We start from the raw sequence: 12,460 nt of genomic DNA, 5'->3' as shown, positions 1-12,460 counted from the left end.
AGCATCTGTACCATCTGATCACTTTCTCCTCCTTGGAAGACTCCTTTGCCTGACTCCCAGGACACACCACATTCACCTAGTGTCCACCCAGCATGCTGGCTGCTCCTCCTCCATCTCCTTTCTGGGTTCGAATAGAACCTGAGAGAAGTGGAGGAAAGAGGAAGTAATAAGAATATTCTGTTCTAACATGTTGATAATAAAGGGGTACATTGTCTATAGAAAATGTAAGTGAAAAGAATTATTATTACCATATGATAGAGATTGTAAGTGATTTCGGTGATACAATACCCCTCTCTGCTGGTGTGGGACCACTCTCACCACCCCTCTTCCCATTTGGTACACCACTGACTGGGTTCACTACACCTCTCTAAACTCAAACATTCAGCATCCCAGAAGTCAGTCCATAAACCTCTTCTCTTTTCTATCTATACTAACTCCTTTGATTACCTCATTTGATTTCATTGCTGTGAATACCATATATATATGTATATACATATATAAGTATATGCATATATAAACAGACATATATATGTATACGTATATATATGCATACGCATACATACCTATATGATTCCCATTTTTTATCTTCGGCTCTGATATCCTCTCTGAATACCAGATTTACACATTTACTCCCCACTTAACATTTCAAACTTAACCTGTCCATAGTAAGCTCCTAATACTCCTTCAAAACTTATTCATCTCACCATCTTCTCCATCTCAAATAAAGGCCACTCTTTTCTACCTGTTGCTCAGGCAAAACTGTGGTGTTATACTTGACTTACCTGTCTCATTATCCCTCATTCTATATATCAGCCACTAGAATCAAAACATTCTCATTCCTGCAAAACCAGCTACATCCTCATCCAAGCTTCCACGTCATTCATCTGGATTATTGCAATAACTCCCTAAGAATCTCTCTTCTTCTGCCACCTCTCTCCCCACTTCACCCTCATCTGTTCTCAACACACAGACAGAAGGATACCTTTGAAACATAAGTCAGACCATGTCATTCATCTGCTCAAATCTGCAAATAGCTCCTATTTCAATCAGAGTGAAAGCCGAAGTCCTTATTGTGTCTTACAGGGTCCTGCATTATCACTTTTCCCTGTTCTCACTCCACAATCACCTAACTTCTAACTTCATCTCCCAAAATCCAAAGATCTTTCCACTCAGTTCGTTCCACGCCTTATTCTTCAAAGATGCCAGGCTGGCAAGCTCTTGCTTCAAGGCCTTTGCACTTCCTGTTCCAGCTGCCTGGAACACTCTTTCACCAATTAGTGCCTCGCTGACTCCTTCATATCCTTAAGTTCTTTACCCAAATAATGCCTCATTCCACCCTAAGCACCCTGTCCAAAATCCAGCTCTCCATAACTTTCTATCCTCTTTCTCTGTTCATTTGTTCTCCATATCTCATATATTATATATTTTACTGAATGGTTTTGTTTATTTTCTGTATCACTATAAATATAAGCTCCTTGAATAAAGATATTATTATTTTTGTTCACTGCTGCTATTACCAGAACTACTTATGAGGTTGTAGAAAAGACACAATTTTCTTTCCAAAAACTTAAAACAGATATTCAATAGCTTTCAATGAATGACACTTGAATAGATGTTTGAATTGAACCATTGTTCAATAAATAATTTAAAATGAATGAATCTTGTTCAAATACCTCATTTTACTCTGTGTCACATCACCTACATACCTCTCTTGAGGCACAGAACTCTGAGATATAAGTACAACTCTAAGCCAATCCCACACATAATCATACACATGAAAATGAGAAAAGTTTGGTTATTTATAAAATACCTTGGGGTTTGGAGTTGTGTAAATATTAAATATTGCTCTGGTGACAGTGTAGCCCTTTGCAAAACAAAAACTTTCCCTTCACCCACCAGGAATGCTGTGAAACACAGTGGAGCATGCATATATTTATGATTTTTTCAGTAATGTTTATTATGAAGGAATCCAGGGTCAGGACATCAAGAACCTTCTATGCCTGTTCCTTATAGAGTGACTGCTTCCCAGACCAAAGGACAAAGGTTACGTACTAAAAAATCTCCCCACATCACACAAGTTAAGAACTCAACTTGTGCATCATCATTTCTCTAACATTCAGATAACCCAGAGGAATAGACTTTCTTGAGAGACAGAAATCTTTTCCATATTTTTATATGAGTCTTATAGGTTGCTTAATGTATTTTAAAAATATTTTTATCCATCTTTCTAATTCCACTGTACAGCACCACCTTGCCTTACTCACTTCACGTGATATTGCATCCATGTAAGTGCTCAACTTAATCCTGTTCTCTTTTTTCTGTTACTTCTGAAAATCCTAAATTACAGCTAAGGTGTGCCTCCACAGACATTCTCTCGCTGCTGACTTACAAACTTGGATAACAATGAGCTAATAATCATGAACTAATGTCTGGTCAATAGCCATAATGCCCATCAAAGACACCACGTTGTGCCTGATCTGAAACCCTGAGCCTGCCAGCACCCAGGATCTGGTGAAGACCCAGACTTCCGGCCTCATTCCACTTCAGTTCCACTGGCCCTATATTGAGCTGTAGTAAATGCTTCCTACCCTTCAAATACACTTCAGATAGTATTGACTTGGGAGTTTACTTAAACTCTTCTCTTGTTGAAAACTCTTCTCACATCTATCAATCCAAAGCCCAGTTCGAGTGCCATTTCATCCTTACGATTATCTCTGATGGCAACCTACCTAGCTGCCATAAATCTCTTCTTCGTGAGACCTCAACATTTGCTTTCTTCTTCGTCTTGAAATATTTATCATATTGTCTTGCATTATAGTTATTTGTGTACACATTTTCAATACTAGATGGTAAGCCCCTTTGAGAAAGGGTCTCTACTCTTTACCCTTAAATCCCTAAGCTTAGGGTTGTATACACCATAGGTGATCAAAAGGTGATTATTATATTAGTGGGTGAATAAGAGAAAATATATCATTAAGCTAGCCTCCAGGATTTCAGCAATTTGGATTCTTTGGAAACAGGGTATTATATTGCTATCTATGTGCTATCATACATCATAATTTCTTTTCTTGTTTTTATGCCATTGATCCATTGAGTAAAGAGGATTACCCTGCAAGTATCAACTGTCCTTCCTATTCTCTTATAGGCACCTAAATATTATGCTGCAGCAGTATCATCTTGCTTAATACTTTAGCATTCAAGTCACTGAGTTTTGATAGTTAGCTGAAGAAAATATCCTGGGTAGATATCAGAGCCAATGGTATGTTCTGCTGAAGTCATCATACATCCTATACCTCTTACATAGTGAGAGGTTAGGGACAAATAATTAACTTCACCTCTTCCCTGGTGCCATTAACCTGTAGCCTGGTCTGTCATTATGTAGAACTAAGTATCCCTTGAAAGAGAATGATTGAAAGGAATCCTAATAACTAAGAGATCGGAAGAGATCAGAAGTGGAAAATTCAAACACTTGGTAGCCTAAATCAGGTACAATGGCAGCTGTAGAGGATGGGGGAAAACATGTTCTATCTACAGGAAGAAGATGCTGCCTGGCCCCAGCACAGGTGTGATCCATGAGGGGATGTGGGTCCATTATGATCAGATCTCTTGATCTTCCTGAAAACAAGATATCTGGATTTTTTACGGGAAATTTCCTAGATAGCAAATACTTTGGAACTAGTTTTATCTTGTTTAACATGGCAGCACAAACAAAGCACATCTGCATGCTGGATTCACCTGTGGCTGCTGCTCTGCAAACTCTGGAGTAAATGAATTCTCGGACTTGACGCTGCCATTAGATTAAACAATGTTGAGTAAAATATCAACTATCACTTCAAGTTTTAAAAGTATTAAACTGAGTGACACTTATTTAGAAAGATCCCAGAAAATATAAAAATCCAGACAGGCTGAAGAAAATGAAGATGCCACCACTTCTTGCCCATCTCCCCATCTTATACCTAAGGAGCAGCTCCAACATTTGGCTGAAGCAAATATTCCAGAAGAACCAAGTCAATAAAAAGAGAGGCTTCTCTGACAGATTTCCCTACTCTAAAGGGCATGATACCATCTCCAGTAGATGTTAAGCAAAGTCAAAGTGCCCTAAAACTCTTAATTGGAAGAAATCTTAAAGGACATCTAGTTACAGTCTCCAAAATGACATGGCTAATGCTTCTGCTTGGGACTTCTAGCACCATTCACTACATACTGTGGGCAATGAAAGAATAAGAGACCCATATGTGACTTGCAGCTCCAATGATACTGGCTGTGTGACCTGTGCATATCACTTCATCTTTCTGGGCCTCCGTTTCTCTGTTTTGAATAATCAATTAAATGATTTCTTCAGGATCCTTACAGCCAGAAAGACACTAAGAATATATAGAAGTTCCAGTCTGACCAACATGGTGAAACCCCGTCTCCACTAAAAATACAAAAATTAGCCAGGTGTGGTGGTGTGTGCCTGTAATCCCAGCTACTCAGGAGGCTGAGGCAGGAGAATCACTTGAACTCAGGAGACGGAGGCTGCAGTGAGCCAAGATTGTGCCACTGCACTCCAGCCTGGGCGACAGAGCAAGGCTCTGTCTCAAAAAAAAAAAAAAAGAAAAGAAAAAAGAAAGGAAAAGAATATATAGAAGTCTGCCAAAGATTATATAGCATTATAACCCACTGCATTTGTGGTGGTCCCAAGGGATGACTATTAGTATTGCCATAATAAACTCAAACAGACACACACACACATACACACACATGCACACACACAGAGGAAACATTTGCTTCCACAACTAAGAATGATATAACCTTTTGAGCATGAAAAGTGATAGCTAAAATTAGCATCTTAAAAAGTAAACTACATAATAACTGAAGATGAGATTTCCTTAAAACTGCAGAACAATGAGATACTATGATAGCTGTCACAAGAGAGGAAATTGCATGAGTCTATTTGAAAGGATTTGGGGGTGTTTTCCCCCCATTGAGATTTGCTTTTCTACATACCACAGTGTGACTGAAAAGCTAAAATACTTCCCCAGGGCCTGTATGATCTGTGCCTCACTACGCTGCCTCTGACATTTGGAGAGTGTCATTTAGCCCCGAATTAAAACCTGCTTATACAGAGACCTGGAGGATGTCTCAGGTGCCAAGTAGTCATCGCTGTCTCATTTGCCTATCACCTTTCAGTTTACAACTCCCCTTTACATACATGCCCTCGTTTGTTCTCTAAAAGCAGCCCTGTTTGATGGGACCTATATATCATTACCAAATTTCCCTCAGATGATTTCAAAAATAACCCTCTCAACATGCCTGCAAAGAAATAATCGCCTTTTGTTTGCCATTTAACGGTTCCAAAAGGCTTTTCACTTCTTTTGGCTTTTGGGGATAAGGTACAACCTGCTGGGTTCTACAATAGAGGAAGAGGGAAGAAGGAATCAAATCTAATCGTGGCCTTAGCCTGCTGATCCAATTGGAACAAATCGCTTCAATTGACCAAGCTTCAGTTCACTAAGCCACCAAATGGAGAAAATTATACCCATCCTACTGCACTATAGGGCAGTTAAGATCAAAGTCAATATATAGATAAGTATGTCAAGTGGCTTTATAGGCTAAAAAATGCTAGTCTACAAACCTCACCAACCCTGGACAGCAAGGAAGAATAAGGGATTTTCATACGGTAATGCAAAACTACAAACCTAAACCAAACTGCAAGTCAGTGGGGGAGGTGACCAGAAACTCAGCTTATGGGACAGAAGCAATTGGTTCATAGAGAAATAACCCATCTCTGCAGAACCGGTGACAAGCCACTTGATCTTACCTGGCTAGGCTGGTCCTCAAGGCTCTTCTTTCTCTTCCTGCACAAAGGGGGCTAGACCACAGATAGTGGCCAGGAGAGGTATGATTGGTTCAGATAAAGCCAGGCAAGACAGTGCCCTGTGCTGTGACCCCACTCAGTCTGAATCTCACTTCACCAAGTAGGCTGAGAGTTACATTCTCACCCTCAAATAGTCAAATGAAAGGACTGAGGAAGTTTACAGGGTGGAACTCAACCTGTCAGAGGCAGAGAATTGGGTTTGTGGGTGGGGCCTTTCTTGTTCTGCAATGACACACTTTTACCTCCTGTCCTCTCCCTCAAGAAGTCCTGCATCTTTCTGCCAACTCCCTCTAATACACATCCAGCTGGGGGAGCAGGAGCAGCCTATCAGCCATTCCTCTATGGCTTCTGTATGCCTCCAAGTAGCTATAATAAAGCTTAAGCCTGAGGCCTACACTCCTATCATTAATGTTCTTTATGATGGCTTGATTTATTGGATATTTGTGACTTTAAGCATCACTACCACTCTTGTCAAAAATGTAGAAGACATGAAGAGCAGTGTATCTCTGAAAACAAACACATGTACACACAGAATCTCTGGTCAGTATTCCTATTAGGAAATGTACCACATGATATTGTCTCTATGTAAAGTGTGTATCCCCCTCCCTAGATGGGGAGCCCCTTGAGGGCAATGCTACATCTTTTTCTCTCATATACTCCTCAAAACACCCAGCAGATAGTAGGTAATAAATAAATACACATTGAATTAATGATGATCTATTAATATCTATTTAGTGAATCCTGATCTGTCACTTAATGGCTTTGCAGCCTATAGCAAGTCATAATTTATCTTTCTGAGGTCTTTTAATTTTGGTCATCTGTAAGTTGAGAGCATCATTTCTCCTTCAGAAACGCAGATAGAATTTGAAAGGAAGCATATGAGAATAAACCTAGGATAAGATTTGACATAGCAACGGTGCTAAAAAAATGAAATAGAATCTTAATGAACACATTCTGAAACCTAAGCAAGTGTGTTCTACATACAGAGTTGGTAGAAAATAAAGTATGAACTGCACAAGTAGGTGGATTTCTGGAAGAAAGGAGAGCACAGAAAACAAAATGCTGTATGTGTATGATTGAATTTCAATCTTCTATCCTAAATTCTCTACTTCATTCAGCAGACTCTGGCCAAATCAGATTGTATCTGTGTGACGGCTGGAGGAACGGGGGCGCACTGACAAACTAGACTGGTTGAATTCCATTCTTTTAAAAGAAAAATAACTAACATTCACCCTTCAAAAAATGTTGTTCAAAGTTCCAGGAATACTGAGGTCATGAAGAGATTCCATAGGAAATGAAGTGCAAACTGGCAACTCGCCACTCAGGAGAGGTCACAATGAACAAACTCACCCCCCAGGAGAGGTCACAATGAATAAACAGTCCTTTTACCTGCTTCCACCGTGTCGTGGACATCACGTATACTAACTCAACAGTAGTTAACTGAGCAACTACCTTGAGCTTTCTCAGTTATCCACATAGACAAGGATATGAAAATGAACCAAACACATTCTCTGGCATTAGGAGCTCAAGAAGATAAAATTTGTAAGTGAATTAGCATTGCGCGGTATAGAAGACGACGAGTACCACAGACAGCATCATAACAAGTACTGTGGTAATCCAGAGGAGGGAGCAACTCCAGGAAGGCTGCGCAGCGGAGGAGGCAGCATTAGATCCAGGCTGTTAAGAAGAGCTAGGATTTCAACAAGCACAGATGGTAGAGTTGGGTATAAATGTTATTGGTGAGATGGACTCAGCCACAGTTACCTGATCAAACTGATTTATGCCCCCTCCCTAATACAGACCCCAGGCTGAAAAGAGAGTTTTACAGAACTGGTATCTAGGTCACATCACTTAGACGCCACAAAACTACAGGGCAATTAGAAATAATTGCAAGGCAAATACTGTTCCCACTCAGCTCCAAATGTCTTTATGATGGCTCAGGGTGGGGGCACAAAAGGCAGGAGGAGCGGAGACATGCTGGATCCCAGCCTGGTCTCTTAAGAGAAGGACTAAGCAATGCACTGCTGTTTGAAGTATGCTATTTTAAAGGGCAAGACACTCTGTGAAAAGACATCAGTTGTTCACACGGCATCCATCTAATTATCATTAGGTTTCCAGTGGCCACTGAACACTCCTCCCAGCTCATGCTGAGCTCCGCCATACTGCAGCCTGCAGTAACTGGGGCAGGAAACATAATACATCCAGGAGGGGCACAAGCAGTAGGAGTAATGCCACATGGAGAACCTCAGCTCTGGTCCCTGTTCAGCTGCTCACTGGGATCAGAGGCAAGTAGCTTAGTTTTCCCCAAGCCTTGGTTGCCTCTTCTGTGCAATGAGAATTACAGTGCAGATCCCACCAACCTCCCTGGGCAGTTGAGGGAGCAAATGAGCTCCTGGAGGTGATAAGAGCTTTGTAAAATTCAAAGTATTGGTATGAATGTGAAGCAATACTATTACAGAACATACGGCTATATATAAGGATTCACTTCATGTCTGTATTTTCAGGCTTAGCAAAGGCTATGTACAGATCTCCCGGTGGACAACACTCTCAACAGCCAAGGAGCAGTGAAGCACAGAATAATTTTTACCAGATTGGCCTTCAGAGATCATTTCTCTCTGTGTCCTGTCTCTTCTCTCTCTTCTATAATAGGCTTTACAGGCCGGGCCTGGTGGCTCATGCCTGTAATCCCAGCACTTTGGGAGGCTGAGGCGAGCGGATCATCTGAGGTCAGGAGTTCAAGACCAGCCTCGCCAACATGGTGAAACCCTGTCTTTACCAAAAATACAAAAATTAGCCGGGCACAGTGGTGGGCCCCTGTAATCCCAGCTACATGGGAGGCTGAGGCAGGAGAATCGCTTGAACCCAGGAGGCAGAGGTTGCAGTGAGCCAAGATCGCTCCACTGCACTCCAGACTGGGCAACAGAGTGAGACTCCATCTCAAATAATAATTAATAATAATAATAATAGCTTTTACAAATTATTGTTCTTCCTCTTCTCGTTCAGCTCTAGTGTCTGTGAGAAATAACGTATGTTGTTACTTATTTAGGTTAGGGAACACCGGTATGTTAGAACCCCTCTTCTGCCATTTTTCAGATGGGGATGGAGTGACATCCTGATGATCACACAGGCTAGCCTCCTCCCTGGACTCCACAGGGCTGTTCTCTTACACACTGCCTGGGGCAGCAGATGGGCAGGAGGAAGTACGGGTGGCATGGATCCTGGTCAGGTATGAACCAGAATCACCTCATGTCCAGGTCTCCCTCATAGTGGATCATGCAGATAAAAATTGGTACATAAACATGCATCACTGGGAGTAAATAGGTGCTGTCTACAAGAATCCCATATCCCAACTCCCCAGATACACCCTTGTCCCAGGAGTCTTTTGGGAAAGAGGAGTTCAATGACAATGAATAGACACTGGCAGCAGTTTTTGAAGTGAACAGGTACTAAGCAGTATGAATTTCCCCTTCTCTTGCGTTCCAATAGTACACAGCACACGTCACTAGTACTGCCCTCTTATAGTTAGTTTTCTTCCCCGATATGCATCTGTCTACCCTCTTTAAAGATAAGGACTATGTCTCAAACAAGACATTCTTTTTAGGATCTAGCACGGTACAAAAACCAACAGTAGGTACTCAAAAGATACCTACTTTGATGGATGGGTGGATGAGTAAACGAACAAATATATAAACTCCTCTGTTTTCCTTCACAGCCCTACAAGGCCTCGCAGCTAGAGAGGTGACATTTCAGAGAAGGAGAAACAAAAAGCCCCTTCTGCTTTTGACAAGGGACTAAATTCAGCCCAAAGCATCTTTTTTTCTCTCTCTATTTACTCCGGACAATCTGTCCCTTATCAGATGAGCTCAAGGCTGGTTGGAAATATGCATATTTTATTTGAAAATATCTGCTTCCTCCAGTTTTGTTTTGCCACATAGACATTTGTCTGCTTTGCTGTATGTTGTGTATCAGATAGGACTCAGACAAACTGCTTTGGCTTCCTAAACTGTTTTGTTTTCTCCACTCATTTATCATTGATCTCATTTCCTTCCCTGCATCTCACTCTTATTTCCAAGTTCCAATTTTATCCGCAATGAAAGAGAACAATTTCATTGTTGCACGGGTTCACTGAGGGCTAAAAAGGGCACTGGCATGGAAGTTAGAAAGCCTAAGATTTAGTTCCCATCCTGCCACTAACAAGCAATGTGACCTTCAGAGAATCCCCTCTTCTATCTTGGCCTCTATTTCTCCTTTGCAAAATAAGGTCTGCTCTTGACAGCCACAGAATCTAAGTGCAATACTTCGAGACTCTCTGGACACCAATCTGCTAATGTTGCACCATTTTTCACACTCATTACAGATGGGGAAGAATTCTTGTACGTTTTTGGCTTTGGTTTGAGACCCAGTGAGGGTCCTCCACTCCAGATCCTCACCTGACTTTCTGATCCACTCCCACTGAGAATGGCTTCATGGACATGCAACTCATGCAGTTACACAGGCCTGCAGGTAGAAGGGCCTTGTGCTTGGTTTTGTTCTGCTGTTGTCATGTTGAAATTCTTAATAGTTCTTGAACAAGGAGCCTGGATTTTCACTTTGCACATGGCCTCACGAACCAGTCCTGCCCCTACTCTTACACTTGCACTCCCCCAAAGCAACAGAGAACTAAGAAAGAACCAGGAAAAGGAAAGCAAGGGTGTACTTTGCCAGCCATTCATGGCAGGGAGAAGGGCTCCCCATAAGTCAGAGCTTCACTTTGAAACGCCCTTCCTTACAAACATAAATCAAAGAAAAGACAAGGCGGGGGAGAATGTGACACTTGCCACAGTCTCCACCCCATCACCCTTCCCCATCTTGCTGGATGGGAGGTCTGACTCATGCCTGGGGTGTGGCTCACAATTCCTGCTAAGCACCTGGGCTCCTCCCTGTTCACAGGGCTCAGGAGGAAGTGTGGGTTACCCTGGAGTGGATGTGGAAACCATCCAGTCACCTCTCAATGTCACAGAGCTAGATGGAATCTCAGAGCAGACTCAGGCAACCATCACAGCCCACCTTCATCAGAGAAAAAACACTGCTTCTGACTGGAGAATGGGCTGATGCCAGCTCACACTGTGAGCAGCTCCCATCTCTTCTTGGCATTAATTTTGGATTATCTCCCCCTTTCTGCATCTTTGGGGTCCACAGGGGAAGAAGTTACTCCTCTGTCACACAAATAAGGGTCCCACCCCCAGTTCAGTCACCAGCAGACTCAGATGCCCAATATATGGTCGAATTAAATTGAAAATGACTCTGATATTTTAAAACCTCAGTAAGATGAAACTATTACCATTGGATTATTTTTTTTCTTCCTACCTAAAGTTCTTCTCCTAACAGCTTGAGGCATTTTACAAGTCTCATCAGGGAAGAAATTAAAGAAGGAAGAAGAACCTTGACAAAATTTAAACACATAAATGAAGAACTGGTGATAAATTACAATGCAAATAAGATAGGCTTTTGAAATGCTGAGACACCAAAGAAAGTATCAGGGATACTAGTTAGGATAAAAGGCATTATGCATTTCTGTGTAGGCATGGAGAGTTACTTCCCTAGCTGACTGACTCCCTGGGTGTGCTTGGGCAAGTATACCCTTAGGCAAGTTTCCCTCGGTATCCTTTGGCTTCCTTGTCAACAAATTAAAGCAGTTTGGACATGCTCAAAGTGAGGTCTCTTCTAGGTTGTCATTCTATGCTACTAAATATCAAACTGTTATCACCTTCATGTCAGTGTCCCGGCTTAAGGACTGATTTTTAAAGTAAGATTACACTCTAGAACCTAAGTTGGCATGGCAACGTAATGAAAACAACCAAAGAGTTCAATTCAAAAACTTGAGTTTTGACCATAGGTGTTGAACCAGAGAGGAAGCTCCTATGGCACTCACCCATCAACACAGTCCCTTGAATTCCCATTTGAAGACACTGAATGCTCTGCTCTCTTGGAATGTCTGAAGTTTAAAGGGAAATGGTGGCCTCTAAGGCCAAGGCCATATTATTGAGGGTCTGGAATGCTTAGCCAAGAAGTTTATGTTGAATTTTCATCTTTATTATGTTGTTGGGGACTCTACTCAGTGATTCTGTCTTGACATTAGATGATTTCTTTTGAACTGCGACTGCTCTCTGGGTTTCCAGACAGCCCAGATCACCTGGGCAGAGGGAGAGAATCTTCCTTTTGTCTGTCTTAGTCCCTGACCAGTTACAGCCCTGCTTCTGTTCCTGTAGCCTAAGGGATTTTCCACACTGGCAACACTCAGTGGCCACCTGAATCACACGGTGAGCAGTTTCCACCTCTTGGCAGTAATTTTGGATTATTTCTCCCTTTCTGCATCTTTGGGGGCCACAGGGGAAAAACTTACTCCACTGTCACACAAATAATAGTCCCACCCCAGATGCAGTGACCAGCCTGAATCAAAGACAGGCCCAGAGTCCAGGGCTTATGACTCCAGTATCAGCCTGGATCTTCATGCCAGGGCAGCCTTTAGTGTCCAGAAAGAGCCTTTCACCCCAAAGACAGCATTTGATGTGCAGGTCCCTGGACACCTGCCTGAGAACCTCATATTAAAAATGCACATGC

General features: G+C 42.0%; 1 protein-coding gene across 1 annotated transcript in view; it reads right to left on the bottom strand.

The window, feature by feature from the left end:
- TPRG1 (tumor protein p63 regulated 1) overlaps positions 1-5,964 on the bottom strand; it is a 150,306-nt gene extending 144,342 nt beyond the window's left edge. The window contains exon 1 of the mRNA XM_003256642.4: positions 5,804-5,964. The gene's annotated coding sequence lies outside the window, so the exon portion shown is untranslated. The remainder of the gene's footprint in view (positions 1-5,803) is intronic.
- Between the last annotated feature and the right edge of the window lie 6,496 nt (positions 5,965-12,460).

This window comes from Nomascus leucogenys, chromosome 11 (genome assembly GCF_006542625.1).
Source record: "Nomascus leucogenys isolate Asia chromosome 11, Asia_NLE_v1, whole genome shotgun sequence".
Classification (NCBI taxonomy): domain Eukaryota; kingdom Metazoa; phylum Chordata; class Mammalia; order Primates; family Hylobatidae; genus Nomascus; species Nomascus leucogenys.
This window is presented reverse-complemented; position numbering and strand designations above follow the sequence as displayed.